Source organism: Musa acuminata, chromosome BXJ2-4, assembly GCF_036884655.1.
Source record: "Musa acuminata AAA Group cultivar baxijiao chromosome BXJ2-4, Cavendish_Baxijiao_AAA, whole genome shotgun sequence".
Classification (NCBI taxonomy): Eukaryota; Viridiplantae; Streptophyta; class Magnoliopsida; order Zingiberales; family Musaceae; genus Musa; species Musa acuminata.
The window spans coordinates 21,333,100-21,349,711 of record NC_088341.1 but is presented as its reverse complement, the minus strand read 5'-3'; the positions used below and the strand labels follow the sequence as shown (position 1 = coordinate 21,349,711).

The following is a 16,612-nucleotide window of genomic DNA, read 5'->3' as shown; positions in this document are numbered from 1 at the left end:
AGACTTCTGGTGCAAGTCGGATCAAAAGTAATTCAAATTGATCAACCACTTCGAGTCTAACATAGTTTAGAAAAACAAGTGATAATATAAGAAGCGTTGTAATCTCTGAGGCATCAAAACTTTCCTTGGAGAGCCAAATGAGTATTCGGGAAACGTTGCTCTTATAGGGTTTGCTATCAGAGTTAGTATGGCCTCCATCACGTGGCTTCGCAAACTTCCATCGGTGGGCGACATCTCCCTGTCAACGACTGGCTACCGGCAACCCTTCTCCTCCGGCGGTACCTGTCTCTCCTCTCTCTCTCTCTCTCTCTCTCTCTCTCTCTCTCTCTCTCTCTCTCTCTCTCTCTTCTCCGTTTCCCAAGAGCCATCGCCCTCCATCTTCTCCGCATCTCCTTGTCTCCCTTCCCTCTCCGCCTCAGGCAGCTCCCGTCCCCTCTCTTCTCCCTTCCTCAGCCACCGCCGCCACCTTAATGAAAGGACCCACTGAAGGCATGATCTGCGCGTATCTATTCTGAATGTTCATATGATTTTATACATGATCACACATTTGGCCAGAAACTCGCCTCAACATAGCAAATTGATGTCTATTTTGGAATTATTAATTCCAACTTTGGGGATCATGTACAGTTTATTTGCTTCAACAATTCAAAATTTAGGTGGCTTTCATGTGCAGTTTATTTGCTCTAACAATTCAAATTTTGGGTGTGCTGATAAATCCCCATAAATCAGCTCTATAAAAGCAATTGGATCTGTAAATTCTTGTAAGGTCATCCAAACTATGGTACATACGGTTGGTTGGCTATGATAGAACTCAACATCATTTGCTAGTAAATGCTGGTGTGACATTGTAAAGCTGTCTCTCAAGACACCTGGTCTGCAGAGTCTTTCACTTAACAATTAATGATATGTTATGGTCTATAATCTGTGTGTTGTAAAATTATGCGTCGTTTGTGTGTTAAATTCTTTTTCCATGAGTATAACTTTTGATACGACATTGTCTTTGTCAGTTAATATATGCATATGGGTCCAACATTGGGTGCTCATCAACTTTTGTCAGCTTAAAAGTCCTTAACTCAATTGGGAGAAAAAGGAATAAAACGCCTTTAGAAACCTTTAGAACACCCTTAGTAGTTACTGTTGCCGCTTCTTCTCCGGTGATACTCATATATGTTGAAGAATGCAGGCAACCCATTTGTCTTCTGGTTATCATGACTCTTTGCCGTAGTAAGGTCATAGTATGAGTCCATCTCATGGTTTAAGCTAAACAAGTCAAAAGCAAGAATCAAAATTTGGGATACAGAGTCTTCTGGTGCTACTAGAACGATGAAAGTCTTATGGTTTCTGCTTGATTTATGAGTTATATATAGATTTGTTACAATTTTGCAAATGCAATCATAGCAGTTTAAAAAACGAGAATGGAAACATAGACACTTTATGAATACAGCCTGCTGTAAGTCTAATTAATTGGCACTGCACTTTACATTTTTTTTGTATAAATTATTTCAAATTGGTCTTGAGAACTTGTGTATTTTTCATTGAAGATTTTGAGTTCTTTTCATTGATTTTGTCCTACACATGCTTTTTGTTACACTCTAGATAGTTTCCCTTTGTGCTCTAGAGAAATTTAGTTGTCTTTTTCTGCAAATTTTCCTTGTCACTTAGGACGAAGCAAACATGGAGAAATCTCGGGACATGGAAAACTTGATAGATTAGAAATCATGCTGTTTGTGCAGGATGGAGAAGCTGCTTTTTGAGGCACCACCAGGATACTATTCATTATGTTATATAACCACATCAATCCAATGGAAGTTTATTATACAATGAGAAGTTCTGAAACTATTAAGTAGGTATGTGATTGAAATAATTCTTTCTGTAATCTGTAGCAAGTGCTATGGGGTAAGTGGTGAGAGTATCAAGGTTGCAGGAAAAGAGATTTTTATGTCTGATTTAGAGAGGAGGTTGACTTATGCTGAAACAGATGCTGAACTGAAGGGTTAAGGACCTTTTGATTTTATGTTTCTACAAATTTTCTTTTCTCTACCATGAAAATTTCCTTTATTCATGAATGTGTTCTCCGGTGGATCCAATGTGATAAGTGCAAAGCTGGGCAACATCAGATCTGTGCTATTTTTAACGGAAGGCATTGCAAGCCGAATAAGTTTGCCCAAATTGCTACCTGGAGGAATTAGAAAGTGGACACAACATGAACCACTAACCACAGAGTGCAGCTATTGGAGCACGTGGCTCATCAGGAACTTTGTTGAGTTACCATATTGAGCAATGATAACTTGGGCATCTCAAACAAGAGAGAGAGAAGAAAGGGCAAGAATATTGGAAACTAGTGTTGATGAGGTAAATTTTTATCACTGGAATGCAGCATGTCTTAGTCGGAACTCGTTCATGTCAGCACACAGGCTTTGAGCTAGTTTTTCTGTAGATACAATATATGTGCCTGCTTTTAAAAGAAATCATTCTAAAAAGTATACTGTACTTGTATGGAATTATTAATCCGAGTAAAAATAAAGTCTCTTGCCTTTTCTTCTGAACACTTTGAAACAGTTTTCCTTTCTTTCTAATAAAAACATTTCTTTACTTATTGTAATTTCATTTGTTAGATTTCCACGTCAATGAATTTAGCTGATTTTTCCAAAGGATATTCTACTTATGCACCAAGTGAGTTTTCCTAAAATTCTTTATTTTTTAACTTGTGCTCTGTTTGCATCTTGTTTTATATAAATCGTTGTTCTTTGTCGTTGTATCGTAGTCTGGTTGCACTTTGTGTTTTTCATCAATCGTAAGTGTACAATTAGTTATTTTTTGGCCTACTGTGTATTTGAGCGATATCAAGTTCTTTGCTTACCTATCATCGGACCTTACAGCTTCTTGTTGTGTGTTCTATGCTAATCCCGTGTAGGTCATTATTTCAGAAGTCTTGTATGTTCTTTGATGATGATGGGCATTTTGATGTTTCTTCAAAGGAAATTTTGGTTTGCCGGTCGTCAAAAGAATCCTGCAATCGCATAGGCACTTCTAGACGTGTGGCATGTCTACATAGATATGACCGTTAAGTGGTAAATTGTTCCTCATGAGTATATGTTGTTTCTCTGTAATATTAAGAACATTTCTAAGATTTCCACCGGCTTTCTCAGATTTGGGTTTTAATTCCTTTTTTCCCCATTTTCTTGCAGATGCTATGATAGAGGACGTCATCTAATCGTTGGTCATCGAGGATGAGAGACAGCAGGGACATCTGGGAAACCTTTGAGCACCTCACCTAACCATACAAGTCGTCAAATTCAATCGGAAATTTAGCTACGGGGATATTTTCCTTACTGCAACAATGAAAAATTGTACTAGCTTTTTGGATTATTTATTGGACAAATTTTTGAAAAAAAATCATAACTTTGTGATTTTGCAGTAGAGTGCTCCAAGTTTAAAAGATTTTCACAAAGCGTTTTTGGCTGTGTGAAAAGATCATTTTATCCTTGTGATATTAAAAAAAATTTATCAATTTATCCTTGGTCGCTTGGCCCGTCGATCCTCGCCTACGATGGCGGTGCTCATAAGGGACTACAGGGAGCAATGGGTTGGTAAGGGTCGATGGGCGAGCGAGAGTTGGTGGAGGGTTGCGGACAGCCCTCGCACGAGGGCTACAAGCGGAGGGGGGCGGCCTCGCATGGCTGCAGGTGACGATGGGATTGCAAGAGAGGCGACCAACCCTCGCACGAGGATTGCAAGCGAAGGGAAGAAATCTTGCGCAGTTGATTCTCTCACGAGGGTTGTGGGTGATGACGAGACAACGAGACCTGACGAGTAAGGCCTCGCATGAGGGTCAGAGTTGGAGAGGAGCGGTGAGCCCTCATGCGAGGGCTGTGGGTGGTGGTGGTGGGATGACGAGGGTTGATGAGCAGGCGTGTGCGGAGGGAGTAATCGACCAGTGAAGTGTGAACCAGCAAAATGATCTTTTTGTGAAACAAAGGTTTTGAAAATTTTTGAGACACTGTTACAAAATCCAAAATTAGGGTTTTTCTTTTCACGAATTCATCCTTATTTATTCTTATTTCCTTGTCAAATTTAAATTTTTGCGTATGTATCGGTTCCAATCAAGATGACGTTGAGACTGACACGAACTCATCTGGTTAACTATATTCAATTCACAAATTTAGGAAACACTTTTCGATCTCTGTCTCAATAGGACGTGACAAGACCAAGCCAGACAATCTCGTCACTTAACAAGTATGATAAACATTTTCTAGAAGCTACAGAAAACAATGTCTTGTGCAACGTTGACAGATTATCCAAACAGTCTACACCTCATGAATAAGCTGCCGTTCGTGGGTTGCTCTCTGTCAAAAGGTTGCGGAGGATTGGCATACATAGCAATGCTTAAAATTAGCCCTGATGGCATACTATGACAAAGCCTAAGTAGATGGCATACCATAGCAAAGCTTACGTAGGCTTAATTGCAGTTCTGAAATCAACTGGAATTGGATTGGTTTTTGATGATTTTGATTTCAGTTCTGAAATCGTCGAATCTAGTTTTAGAACTATGGCCAAGTGTACAGAGATAGGTGCTCACGACACTTATGGACGAGGATAATGAGATCCGGGCTCATGGTAATAGAAGCAATGATAGACTCATTGTGAGAGGATAGGATAGCATCGATGGGGCTCGTAATTGTGATTGAGAGTGGGTTGGGGGAGGGAGGGGAGTAGGGTAAATGAGCTAAAATAAAGTCATAGACCTGGATGATCTTCGACAAAAGGGGGGAGACAAAAAAGAATACAATCATGATGATAAAAAGGAAAAGTATATTAATTTTTTAATGATTAATGATTGGGTTTTCATGAATATATTGACAAGGAGAAAGTGAGAGACATTGTCACAATCCTTATCTTTTTTTTTTTTCTAATCATTTCGAAACAAAATTAAAATTATCGATTTCGATTCTAGATGGATAGAATTGGAGCCCCCTAAACATGACTGTTGATTGATTAGATATTCGGTTCGAATCAAACCTATCTATGCTTTAGGTGTGTAATCATCTAAATTAATTTTAATGCACCATTAATTAGGAGGCGGACTCCAATCTTATCTATAAGAACATGAAAATTTGGACCTCGTCGTGGAGGAAAGGACAATTGATTGAGGGTCTTCCATCACCTAAGCCGGTGCTTCGTCCCCGAGTTACGTTTGGAACCAGCATTCCAAGTGGACGGGGATCCGCTGCTAGCCGTAATCTTGCTAGAATACATCTCATCCGTAGAGGAGTCGCGTGGAAATTCAGGGCACCCACGACATTATCAACGTCTGACGGCAGACAACATGCGTTGACCGACGACACGATTGCGACCGTCGAGGTGCCGGTGTGTGACAAACAATCCAGATTTCTCGAATCATAAAGCACAGTATGACCAACGTCGTCGTCCTATTTAGTGTCCTCCCCCAAATCGAGTCAATAAGCTTCCCAAAATCCCCGAAAATAACATTAGTGAAAGGGAATCGCACGGCTTGTGACTGCGGCGGTGGCGGAGGAGGAGGAGACCATCGACCTGCCGCCGATGCTGGGATTCTTCGGGATCTGCCTCATCTGGTTCGCTATCCACGCCGTCGCCTTCGAGGATGAGGGCTCCGTGTCTGCCGACCTGGGCCTCGCCGTCTTCGCGCTTTTCCTCACCGGCGTCGTCCTCGTGATGCTACACGCATGGATCGCCGTCGACCCCGATAACCGCCGCCGCCGCGCCCGCGACCTCGCCCTGGCGGCCGCGGGAGCCGCCCTCCGGCCCCTCCTGCTCGACCTCGCTCGCAGAGAGCTTGTGGTCGATACCGATGTTTGAACCTCTCCGTGATTCGGGTTTGGGTTGGAGATTGCTTGTTGCCGCCGTTGACTTCGCGGTGGTCAACGTATACATACTGAAATATGGTTTACTGTGCAAGGAATAGCAAAAAAAAAAAAAGAAAAAAAAAGAAAAGAAAATAGAGAGCTCCGATCAAGAAAAGAGAAAGGAAAAAAAAAGAATTTTTCTAAGTGCGGGAGTCCAAAAAAAATAAAAATTGATGACTTAATGATAGTCACAACATAACAAGGCAAAGATAATTAAGGTTGTTCATTTGTTTCTTTTTCTTTTATATTGAAATAGGTCTTGTTTTATAGTATTTAGGTTGTCAAAGTGGGTCAGACCCAATCAAGAGACACTTTCGCATTTGTCACAAACGAAAGTTTTGAACGTCACTCAGTGACATAGTAAATACCGAGAACAATTGCACGGATTCTCTGATCATTAATGAGTCATGCGATGGTGCATCAAATTATTGTAACTATTGTTATGGGATGACACTCATCCTGATATCAAAATTGTCATCCTTGATTGAACGAGCTGCCCTGTTAGTGTATAGTCAACATCTCTGTCGCGACATTGTTTTAGTTGATAGGCTATTGATAATATCACTCATTATCATGCGATATTTTTTTAGCTAAGTTTCTCGGCTTTGATTATGTTAGGACTAAGTCAGCACTAAGAGGTGAATTAGTGCTTTCATAAAGGTTACGTCGATTCAAAAATCTCGTTCGATAAAATAGTATCAAAAATATGTTTAACTTGAAAATGTTAATAAGAATGTAATAAGCAAGTTAAGAAGTTTACAATAAAGGTAAAAAGTAAAATAGAAATACAAACTGAGTTTTATAATGGTTCGATCGTCGCGACCTACGTCTACTCCCGATTCCTTTTTTTTTTTGGTAAGTAAAAGTAAATTGATTATGTGTAAAGTTTCTACAAATAGCTTTATCTATACAAGTCATAGACAAAGCCAAGTAACTCATAGAGTGCGAATGCGATAGTTATGACTACACATGCTGTAGACTATAACTACCTATGGGTACATTATTTGGCATCATTCCCAAGATCTTTAGCTAATAGCAAAATTAAATTTGATAAAAATATCTTTTTCTCTTCGGGTGAAGTGCTCGGTTTTGAGATCAAGCTCCATACAGGATCTTGAGTCTCTAATAATCTCTTTCAAGAGCTGAGCATTGTTTGTGTGTTGACATTCAAAGATTCTATTACATCTCTCCTTCCACATCCACCAAATAGCGCATATGAAAGTAACCTTTGCCAGTTGTGTAAGTGGCCCTTTTCTTGAGAAACATTGCATAAGGTCGCCTAGTTCTTGGTGCAAGTTTGGTTGCGGCAGTCTATTGAGTTCAAATCGCTGGAGAATCTCCTTCCATATCCATTTTGTATAATTACAAGAAAAATAGAGGTGGTCAACAGTTTCTTCTTGTTGCAAACAAAGGGAGCATCGGTTAACATGATAGATACCTCTTCTCTACTCCCGATTCCTCTTTTGTCAAGGTTGTAGGAATTCTGGGGGTGACATCACATGTGCAACGAAAGAACATAAAACAAACATCCCTAAATTTCCCATAAATTGTGTTCATTGTCGTGCGAAGATTGATGCGAAAAATTCGTAAAATTGAAAACTGCATATATGAAAGATTATGTTATATAGGGAAATTATATATCCTTGAATCCCTGTAGATCTATAGGAGAGGGTGAAGGAGGTCAAGCGTCCTTCTCTCTAGCGGTGATTCACATAGTAGGGCTACGATGATGCTCCTCAAATCTCCAAGCTTGTTATCTGAGGAGAAGGGGAGAGGAGAATAGGAAATGACAACCAAGAGAAGCTCTAGCCTATGAACATTTGGTTCCCTCCTATTTATAGAGGCCTTTTATCAAATTAACCATAATGGATCCTGCCCTATAAAGTGATAAAATATCAAATAATAATAATCAAGTCACATGTGCCATCACTCACGTGATTGTCTTGCAGAGTACCTATGACTAGTAATCTCTCACTTGACCTAAATCCAATTACCTCTGTGTTTGATCCCTATCAGATCCCTTTGACGCTTAAAGACAATATGAGATAACAACTTTGTTAGTGGATCTACGATGTTATCTTCAAATGGATTTCTACTGCTATATCTCCTTGGGTCATGATCTCTTTGATCAAGTGGAACCTCCTCAGAATGTGCTTAGACTTCGGATGAGACCTGGGTTCCTTTGCCTGAGCAATCACCCTATTGTTGTCGTCATATAAAGAAATCAACCCCTCGTTGCCCTACATGACTCCTAGATCTGTGATGAACTTCTTTATCTAGACTCCCTCATTTGCTGCCTCCGTTGTAGTAATGTACTTCGCCTCTATGATCGAGTCAGCAGTAGTATCTCGCTTGAAACTCTTCCGGCATACTACTCCTCCATTCAGGGTGTACACATACCGTGAATTCGACTTGCTATTATCGATATCAGATTGGAAATTCGAGTCTGTGTAGCCTTCAACTTTGAGGTTATTACCTCAATATACTAGTAAAAGATCCTTAGTCTTTCTCAAGTACTTAAGGATATATTTTACTACTTTCCAGTGTTCCAAGCTTGGATCTGCTTGATATCTGCTCGTGACACTCAAAGCATTCGCTATATCAGGCCTGATACATAGCATGACATACATGATAGACTCTATCATTGAGGCATAGGGTATCCTATCTATGTTCGCCCTTTTCTTCAAGAGTCTTTAGGGATATACTCTTAGAAAGCGATATCCATGTCTCATCGGTATGAGATATCTCTTGAAATTTTTCATGCCAAACCTTTTGATAATAGTGTCTATGTACCTAGACTAGGACAAGCCAAGCATCGTTTTGGATTTATCTCTATAGATCTAAATCCCCAAGATATATAATGCTTCCCCTAAGTCTTTTTTAGAGAAGTGTCTAGATAATCAAGCCTTTATTGTAGATAATATTCCTACATCATTCCCAATGATCAGGATATCATCCACATATAACACCAAAAATGTGATAGTGTTAGGATCGAGAGCACTAAGAGGGGGGGGGGGGGGGGGGGGGTGAATTAGTGCAGCGGAAATCTTTCAGCGATTAAAAACGAAAGCTGCGTTCGTTCAATAAAAACTATTTTGATGCAAAAGCCGATTCTAAGATTACTTATGATTAAGTGCAGTTTACGTCTAAACACAGTTTGCGTCTAAACGCAGTTTACGTCTAAATGCAGATTGCGTCTAAGCTCAGATTGCGTTTAAGCACAGTTTACGTCTAAGCGCAGTTTGCGTCTAAGCGCATATTGCGTCTAAGCGCAGTTTGCGTCTAAACACAGTTTGCGTCTAAGCGCAGTTTACAGTTATAAATGGAATCAAAACGTAAACGTAAACTGCAAAGAAACTCGTACGTAAAAGCGCAGAAGACAGTTTGCAGTTATAAATCAAAACGTAAACATAAATTGCAAGGAAACTCGTTCGTAAAAGCGTAGAAGACAGTTTGCAGTTATAAGTAGAATCAAAACGTAAGTGTAAACTGCAATGTAAAGATCGTATGAAAACATCGATTTACGTCTGAATGCAGATTCGGAAAGATCAGAACTTAGAAACTTTTTTGTAAAAGTGCAGAGAGCAGTAGCTATGTAGGAGGTTTGCAGTAATGATAAATTGCTCAAAATAAAAGCAAACCAGAGATTTAGAGTGGTTCGGTCAGTCTTGACCTACTCCACTTTTGGCTTCCTCCACCGACGAGGTCATCGACGTCAACTAGAGGCCTTCCTTTCAATAGGCGAAGGCAAACTGCCCTTTTACAGTTTCACTCCTTTTGACGGGCTCAGGAGACAACCCTTACAGAACCTTTCTCTCCTCTCTTTACAACTTAAGACTTGAAGAACAGAAAGAGGAGGACTTTTGGACTTTACACAAATTTGAGCTCTTAGAATCACAGAAAAGATCAAGAATTCGGTGTAGGTCTGTATCTTTTCAGTGCTGAATGAGTGGGGTATTTATAGGCCCCAACCCAGTTCAAATTTGGAGCTCAAAACGATCAAATCCCGGAATTCCGGGATCAGGCGGTTGCACCTCCTGACTGGAGAGGTTGCACCACCTGGCAGAGCTCGAAGACTGAGCCTCTGGGCGGTGCCACCTCTGTCAGGGGCGGTTGCACCTCTCTGCCAGAGCTCAAAGACCGAGCTCAGGCGGTTGCACCGCCTGACTGGAGAGGTTGCACCGCCTGGCAGAGCTCGAAACTTGAGCTCTGGCGGTGCTACCTCCTGACAGAGGAGGTTGCACTGCCCAGTCTCGCTCGGAGACTGATCCCTGGGCGGTTGCACCTCTTGGCTGGGGCGGTTGCACCGCCCAGTCTCGTTGGGAGACATAGCTTGGGCGGTGCTACCTCCCTGCCTGGGCGGTTGCACCTCCCACAGCAACCTGGGTCCGAATGGGTTGAACCATTCGACCCAATTTGAGTTCTTCAGGGGCCCAATTGCCCTAGGATTAAGCTAATGGGATCACCTCCCATTTCTAACTTAATCAAAGTGCTAACTACGATTATTTCCTAAGACATATTCTGCAGCTTGCTTTGGTGCGTCACTCGCTTCTTCCGGCGAGTTTCCGGCGAACTTCCGTCGATCATCCGATGAACCCTCGGTGATGCTCCTGCGGACTTCCAGCAAACTCCTGGACTGCGACGATCCAATTGGCAAGTTCCGACGAGCTCCTTTGGCAAGCTTCTGGACTTCTCGGATTTGTTCCCACAGAACCTCCGACGACTGTCCGAACTTCCGTCGAGCTCTCGAACTCCCAACGTGATCATTGTCATGACTCCGACGCAACTCTTTTTTTTTTTTTGGTAAGTAAAAGTAAATTGATTATGTGTAAAGATTCTACAAATAGCTTTATCTATACAAGTCATAGACAAAGCCAATTAACTCATAGAGTGCGAATGCGATAGTTATGACTATAACTACCTGTGGGTACATTATTTGACATCATTCCCAAGATCTTTAGCTAATAGCAAAATTAAATTTGATAAAAATATCTTTTTCTCTTCGGGTGAAGTGCTCGATTTTGAGATCATGCTCCATACAGGATCTTGAGTCTCTAATAATCTCTTTCAAGAGCTGAGCATTGTTTGTGTGTTGACATTCAAAGATTCTATTACATCTCTCCTTCCACATCCACCAAATAGCGCATCTGAAAGTAACCTTTGCCAGTTGTGTAAGTGGCCCTTTTCTTGAGAAACATTGCATAAGGTCGCCTAGTTCTTGGTGCAAGTTTGGTTGCGGCAGTCTATTGAGTTCAAATCGCTGGAGAATCTCCTTCCATATCCATTTTGTATAATTACAAGCAAAATAAAGGTGGTCAACAGTTTCTTCTTGTTGCAAACAAATGGAGCATCGGTTAACATGATAGATACCTCTTCTTTTCATATTGTCTATTGTAGGTAGTTTATTGAGAAGGGCCTGCCATGTACATAAGGAGTGTCTTTGTGATCCCGGTCGATCCCATGTCCAACTGCTTGGGACCCACTTGTTATTTCTTTGTATAATTTGATTCCATACGGATGTGACACTAAATTTGCCATTGTCATGAGGCCAAATAAGTATATCTGAAGAGTTGTTCTTGATTGGAATAGCTATGATAGTCGGCCAAAGTGATAACATTTCGGGAGAAATAGGATTAGGGAGACACCAGGTACCGTTAGCAATGAACTCGGAAACCTTCCAATCTTTGGGAGCCCCAAGATCTTTTCGTATTCTGTCGCCATATAATTGAAATATACTCTTCCCATTCACCCAAGGATCGTACCACATATTAGTACTAGTTCCAGAAGAGATTGCATAAGAAATGTGTTTGATTAGCCAATTCCTTGCCTTTAAAATTCCTTTCCAAGCTGAAGAGTGGTATGTTCTTGTTGAAATTTCCCAGATTGATTCCTTTGAAAGATACCTAGCAGAAACCCATTGTGACTATAAGGAACATTTGTTTTGCAAAAGATCCCACAATTGTTGTACCAGGCATGCTTGATTCCAATCTCTAGTATTTCTCAAGTTTAGCCCCCCTTCATCTTTCGGTTTGCAAATGCTATCCCAATTTACCATATGCATTGCCTTATCATTTGTGCCATTCCAGAAGAAGTTCATTAATAACCGTTCAATATCTTGGAGAAGTCCAGCAGGCAGAAGAAATGCATTACACCAATATATAGAGTAGGAGTGCAATACAGAACGGATGAGTTCGAGTCGTCCTGCTTTTGATAGAAGCCTATTTTTCCAAGAAGAAATTCTATTCTTTATTTTTTGTAGGATAGGCTGATAGTGGGTTTTGTGAATACCTGTGGATATGAGCGGGAGACCCAAATAAGGAACTGGCAGGCTTCCCTCACTAACCCCCAAAGTTTGTGCAATAAAGACCTTATTCTCAACGTAAGGACTCATATATACTTTACTTTTCGCATGATTTAACTGAAGTCCAGAAACCATACCAAAGTCATTCATAATAGTAGCCAGGTTCTTTACTGAAGTTGGATCATTTTGGAGAAAGATAAGTAAATCATCTGCAAATGTTATATGTGATATATGAATAGAGCCAGCATTGGGTACCTTTATGCTGCCATTTAAGACTGCATGTTCCAACATACAGCTAAGTCCTTCCATCGCAATAGTAAAGAGATACGGAGAGAGTGGATCACCTTGTCGGATGCCATTCGTGCTCCCAAAAAAACCAATAGGTGAGCCATTAAAGAGTATCGAAAGCTTTGGAGTTTCCAGGCAAGATTGAATCCAATTAACCCATTGCTGTGGGAAGTTCATATCGAGGAGCATCTTATAGATAAATTTCCTATTAACTGAATCAAAGGCTTTCCGTAAATCAGCTTTAAAACATATTTTTGTCCCTCTTGCTTTTGAATGCAAATCTTTGACCAAGTCATTAGCAAGCAAAATGTTATGATGTATACTTCTCCCTTTGATGAAAGCAGCTTGATTTGGGCTAATGATCTTGTGTATTACCTTTTGCATTCTATTTGCTAATACTTTGGAGATGATCTTGTAAATAAAGTTGCATAATGATATGGGTCGATAGTTCTCTAGTGAATCAGCCCCTGCATTCTTCGGAATTAAAGAAATAAAGGTGCAATTCATCTCTCTAAGAATATGACCTGAAGAGAAAAAATGTTGGCAAGCCTTGATCACATCATTTCCAATAATAGACCAAGCAGTTTGGTAAAATTCAGCTGGAAATCCATCTGGACCTGGGCTTTTGTGCTTTGGTGACTTAAAGACAACACATACAATTTCGTCGTCAGTAATTGGGGCATTGAGGATTGAAATAGCTTCCGAATCAAGTTTTCTAGTCGGCTTCACATGAATGTTATTAGTTTTCCCAGCTTGATTGAGTAAGGAATAAAAAAATTGCTCTGTGTGTGCTTTAACCTCTTCTAAATTCTCAATAAGATTATCATCTTTGTCTCTGCATTTGCTGATACGGTTAACAGCCCTTCGAGTAGCAATTGAAGCATAGAAAAATTTAGTATTGGAATCTCCTAGTGTAAGCCAATGCTGTCGAGACTTCTGCTTTACAAAACTTTCCTCCTGTTTTAAGGCTTGCATGAAGTTATTTCTGGCTTCTGTCTCTTTATAGATAATATTCTCATCATTTGGCTGAAGTTGCAGCTCATGTTGCAATGACATTAGTTCCTTCCTGCAAAATTGAACTGTGGTGGTAATATTGCCAAAGGTATTTGTATTCCACTCCTTTAGTGCTGCTTTACAGGCTTTGAGCTTTTGACATAAGATGTAAGGGGGAGATCCATGCACATTAACATTCCAAGCAGATCTGATAACATCAAGAAATTGAGGATGAGTACTCCACATGTTAATCTAAACGGTTTCTTGCCTCTTGGTGTCGCTTTGTCTGCATGTATATACATTAAAGAATGGTCAGAAAACAAAGGAGCACCATACTCAAGAAGTGAATCTGGGTAAACTGTTAACCATTCATGATTAATCAAACACCTATCAAGTCGAGCCATTATTTTTCTGTTAGCAGCACCTTGATTACTCCAGGAGAGCCAATTACCCACAGATTTCATATCAAACAAAGCTGCAGTGTCAATGTAATCATTAAAACTTTGAAGCTGGCTTTCTGAAAGTTGTCTACCCCCCTCTTTTTCATTTGTGTACCGAACAGTATTAAAGTCTCCAAGAACAATCCAAGGTACATTGAGACAGCCATTTGCAATATTAGTCAGATCAGACCAAAGAGTATTTCTTTCTTGCATACTATTTGAAGCATATATACCAATGAAATTGAATTGACAGCCATTCTTTTTGTCCTCTACCTTAAGTTGAATGAATTGATCAGTAGCAGAAATAAACCAAGCATTAATAGAGTTAGGATGCCATAAGACCCATATTCTACCAAAAGTTTCATTTGAGTCATTGGTAAACAGTTCTGCGTCCGGCCATATTAAATTCTTTTGAGCTTGAACGCGCGATTGTTTAATTTTCGTTTCTACTAGAATAACAATATCACATGCGGCAGACTTGATTATTCTATTGAGCTCCCGACATTTTTCCGGCTTATTAAGTCCGCGAACATTCCAACATGTTATCTTCATCAGTAATAAAGAAATGAAAAGGTGGCAAGGTATTCATCCTACGACTTTGGATGGACTGTACCATCCTTTTTCTTATCCTTCGGTTTTGTATTTTCCTCCCGTACAATATCCTTACCTTTTATGACTTTATTTCTATATTTATCCACTTCATCTACAGCTTGCAGATTTTTAAACTTTAAAATACCTTGAATCATGTGGTCTTGATTGGTATGGTTTGTTGAAGCACGATAAGATTGTTGCAGCACAATTTCCTGGATAGTACTTGTTGGAGTAGCTTGGCTAGAGAGGTTTGTTGGGGCATGAGTTTGTTGAGATAGAATATCCTTGTTGGCGATGTTTGTTGTGGCTTGAGTTTGTTGAGGAAGAATATCCTTGCTGGCGAGATTTGTTTGGGTCTGAGTTTGTTGAGTTATTGTGGACGGATCCAATGATATTGGAAGAGATGAAGTTCCTGACTTATGTTTCTCCTGTCCACTAGTACTAAGGGAAACTCTTCCGACATTATAGGAAGAGATATAATTTTGGATTTGTCCTTCTGTCCGCGGTGCTGTCTTTGTGAGTCGGAATGCTCAATAGTCTTCGCCACCATCGGTGCTACTGCCATTAGAGAAGACTCGCTTTGTTGCGGAGGCGCTTGACGTGGTCGATAGACCTTTGTGATTTGTTTTGGAGTTTGCTGACAAGCTCCATTTGCATGACCAAAAGATAAGCAATGCTGACATCGTTGTGGCTTCCAAGAATATGAGACATGTACCTTCCGAGTGTTCCCGTCAAGATCACGATAGAAAACCTCATTTGGAAGATCTTCGTCAGAAGAAACCAGTACACATGCTCGTGCAAATGCTAATCTCGTCTGAGCAGCTGTTGCTTTGTCGATGTAGAGTGGTTGTCCCAGAGTGCTGCATAACTTTGCAATAAAACGTCGACTTGTTAGGACTCTAGCTTGAAGAGTCCTAATTGAGAGGGATATTCATGTAAAACTGTTAGGACTCTAGCTAAGAGAGTCCTAATTGAGAGGGACATTCTATTAGGACTCTAGCTAGGAGAGTCCTAATTGAGAGGGGCATTCATGTAGGAGGTTTTTTCTTAGAGAAGAATTAGGAGTTGTAAGGGAATAGGAGACTTGAGTAGGAGTCCTATTAGGAGTTGGTTAGAAGTAAGAGTCTTAAGTAGGAGTCCTATTAGGAGTTAGGGTTTAGAAGCCCTATAAATAGTCATGTATTCCTTCTCTTTTCATAAGCAATAGATGAATCTTTTCTGCAGCCTTTGAGCAGCAACTTGGAGGGAGGAACCCCTATAGAGTTTCAAGGAGGCCGATCCCCTAAAGAGATCAACCCCAAGTTTAGAATCTGCAAGGGTTCTAACACCTGGTATCAGAGCAGCGTTCTTGGCGTCTCGCTGCCCTTTCACAGCCATCCATCAACCCTCCACAACCATCCAAAGCAATTCCCACAATTGCTTAAAGGATCGTCACCGAATTCCGCCATCATCTCCACCACCACGGATCATCCTTTGATCTCCCCGTGAATTGCAACAGGTTCTGGTTTCCTACCTTACTGCTGCTGCAATTTAGTTATCCTTATTCGAAAATCTAAAAAAAAAAAATCGTTCCTATATTGCTGCATAAACTTTTCGTCACAAAGTTTTCATCTCTACGACGAAAGATACATTGCAGAATTCCAGCCGCATAGCACCATCTGTTTGATCTTGCTACTGTGCTTTTTCTATCCAAATTTCTACGAAATTTTTATGACATCTTTGACACTTCTTAACAGTGGATTTCCCTTTGGTTTCATCAAAAAATTCTCAATATAAACTACTGATCTTTTATGTCCAATCTGCTGCACTTGAATTGCAGAATTCAAGCCGCATAGCACCATCTGTTTGATCTTGCTACTGTGCTTTTTCTATCCAAATTTCTACGAAATTTTTATGACATCTTTGACACTTCCTAACAGTAGATTTCCCTTTGGTTTCATCGAAAAATTCTCAATATAAACTACTGATCTTTTATGTCCAATCTGCTGCACTTGAAAATCTATGTTGCAGAAAATTTCAGCTGCATATCGTTGCCTTAACCCATCTATTTGCAATCTTTTTTGAATGAAATTTCTTATAGACTTCATATATCATTTTGGCTTCCATCTAAGATT

General features: G+C 40.3%; 1 long non-coding RNA gene across 6 annotated transcripts; it reads left to right on the top strand.

The window, feature by feature from the left end:
- Positions 1-133: 133 nt before the first annotated feature.
- Positions 134-3,413, top strand: LOC103974816 (uncharacterized). Of its 6 annotated transcripts, none has more exons than XR_001976637.2 (4): positions 134-278; positions 1,734-2,352; positions 2,915-3,071; positions 3,189-3,413. It is a non-coding gene; the product is annotated as an uncharacterized LOC103974816 (long non-coding RNA). The 6 variants fall into 6 exon arrangements; XR_001976635.2 differs by having other exon boundaries at positions 1,663-2,352; XR_010486040.1 differs by having other exon boundaries at positions 134-1,847; positions 1,918-2,352.
- Positions 3,414-16,612: the final 13,199 nt, after the last annotated feature.